Source organism: Drosophila miranda (assembly GCF_003369915.1).
Source record: "Drosophila miranda strain MSH22 chromosome Y unlocalized genomic scaffold, D.miranda_PacBio2.1 Contig_Y1_pilon, whole genome shotgun sequence".
Lineage (NCBI taxonomy): Eukaryota > Metazoa > Arthropoda > Insecta > Diptera > Drosophilidae > Drosophila > Drosophila miranda.
In genome coordinates this window covers 8,065,540-8,068,529 of record NW_022881603.1, presented here as the reverse complement: position 1 = coordinate 8,068,529, position 2,990 = coordinate 8,065,540, and positions in this window count along the sequence as shown.

The following is a 2,990-nucleotide window of genomic DNA, read 5'->3' as shown; positions in this document are numbered from 1 at the left end:
TTCATTTATTTATTGCGAATGAAAAAAGACAACAATTTCAATTCAAAGAGATCCTTTTCCTTAAGAGATTTTAATTTTTTCAAAAAAAAGAGCATGTATCCACTTTTGCACGTTTCAAATTTGTTTACTTTAATAATTTTTTAAAAATATTTGTTCCAAAGGGCCTTAGCTTTTATCATATTCCGAATAAGTATTGGCATGCTTTCGACTAAATTTAGTAGGTGCTGGCAAGGTATCATGCGCCACTCCGACCTCTCGCGCTCCCAAAGACTCACCCAATCCCTTTGGTGCAGACTCCTACTTTTCCAGTGTTTTTTAAACAGAGCCCATCGATTTTCAATGGGATTTAGATCTGGGCCATTGAGCAGGCCACTGGATTAAGTGAAAACTCGAGTTATTGGGACGATTTTTCACGAATTTAGCCTTGTGCGTCGGGCTACCGTCTTGCTATAAAGTGATCTCGGATGTGGGGAAGACACATTTCTCTATAAAATTTGACAAAATGGGTTCCTAAATATGAAGATAATACTCTTTCTTCATTATTTAATCGATTTTAACCAATTGGAGACGTTCCATGAGTGGACGCTCTGCGTACGATAGGCCAGACACCGGCAGTTAGCCAGAAAAAACCTGCCCTCTCCCACAAAAAGTGGCTGCGCATCTTATATTTAGCGAGGATCATAGAACTGGACCACGGAAGATTGTAAGAAGGTAATTGGGTCAGATATACCAAAATAAATCGTTTTAAGCCTGATCGAAATGAATACTACTGTTACCGCTCAAGTGGAAAGCTGAAAAATCATCAAGTCAAGGAAACAATAAAGCATGGAAGCCTGACGGTGTAGGGCTGCTGCACTTGGTGGAACGTTCTCCAATATACATATATACATATATGTATCGGTTATCGATGTGTGTGTGTGTGTGTGTTTGTGTGTTTGTGCATGTGTGTTTCTCTTCATCTTCTTTATGGTCTCTGCTCTGCTCTATCCAACCGGCAGAACATTATTTTGACTCCACCACCAAAACCACAACTTCACACTTCGGAGCACATTCTCCACGTCGCACTGGCGGCAAGTGGCAAGAGTGAGTGTGGCAAGTGTCATAATCAAATATTCTTGATGCGATTACGCTGCTCCTGACATTCGGGCGCCTATCAGGCATCGGAATTCTACATATAATCCTATTTTAAACAAAAAAAGTCTCTATCGCCTCTCTACTCTAGTTGTCTATTCGGGTTTCGGTGCTGCTTGGACTTTCTCCCTTGCTCCAAACCAAAAATAAAGCAAACACGAAGATCAAACGATCAAAATCGTCTTATCTCAGGTTTTTTTTACTGATATTTCTAATAATTAATTCGTTGCTGCTTTGTGCCTAACTTTTTATACCCGATACTCAAAATGAGTATTGGGGTATATTAGATTTGTGGTAAAAGTGGATGTGTGTAACGTCCAGAAGGAATCGTTTCCGACCCCATAAAGTATATATATTCTTGATCAGCATCAATAGCCGAGTCGATTGAGCCCTGTCTGTCTGTCCGTCTGTCCGTCCCCTTCAGCGCCTAGTGCTCAAAGACTATAAGAGCTAGAGCAACGATGTTTTGGATCCAGACTTCTGTGATATGTCACTGCTACAAAAATATTTCAAAACTTCGCCCCGCCCACTTCCGCCCCCACAAAGGACGAAAATCTGTAGCATCCACATTTTTAAAGATACGATAAAACCAAAAACGCAGAATCGTAGAGGATGACTATATGTTTTAGAATGTAAGATCTCAATCAGATCGTATAATTATTATAGCCAGAATCAAGAAAACAATTTCATTCTTTCTCGCTCTGTCTCCCTCTAACACACAGGTTTCATGGTCGGTTTTGCCAATTGCAAAATATGAGTTCAAGGATCTCAGAACCTATAAGAGCCAGAGCAACCAAATTTGGTATCCACACTCCTGTGATATCGGACCTTGACCGTTTCGTGTCCAAATTTCGCCACACCCCCTTCTGCCCCCACAAAGGACGAAAATCTGGGGCATCCACAAATCTCAGAGACTATTAAGGCTAGAGTAACCAAATTTGGTATCCGCACTTCTGTTAGATCTCACTATAAAACGTATATCTCAGAATTTCGCCCCACCCCCTTCCGCCCCCACAAAGGACGAAAATCTGTTGCATCCACAATATTGCACATTGGAGAAAACTAAAAACGCAGAATCATAGATAATGTCCATATCTATCAGATTGCTGAATCTAGATCAGATCAGATCATTTTTATAGCCAATAGGAACAAATCAATTTGCAGTGGCTACGCAGCGCCCGACGTCACGCTCAGACTGATTTTCTGTCTCTCTCGCACGCACTCTTTGTGGTGTCGTTTAATATTAGCTGCGTCTGCCGGAGGAGAGCCATACTGACTAAGTATCGGGTATAACTGTAGAGTTGCGGTGTCCGCAGCAACTCACAACGTTCCCCCTCGTTTGTTAATATTTATGTACATATATTTGATTAATTTTTTGTACGATATATTTTTAACATTTTTGTGGCCTGCCTTTTATCGAATATTTAGTGGTATCCCATCTGGTCTGATGAGCTCGTGAGGTGGCTCAAAGGGGGCCTAGCTAAGGCCACCGGACGGGTCGCAGGTTGCGGATAGCGAACGACCTACCTATATACAGGTCATATAGGTAGGTCAGCTGCGAATAAGCGGACATCCCTAGGGAGAGTACCGAAAATAAGCAGCCCCGGACAGTCAGCGGGTGTTCGCGAAGTAGCAACACTGACGATGCGCTTGTGGTGCCGCCTCGTATAAGTAGCTCACACACTCCCCTATCCCTACACACTACCTACCCACATCCCAACCCCCCACATTCAGCTCACACCGGGCCGGACTAAGAGTGTTATTCGACCCGTGCCGAGAGTCAGCCTGGCTGGGGGCCCGGTATATAAAACTAGCCCAGTCGTTAACGGAGAGCTCAGGGACTTGTCAGCCCCCTGTTC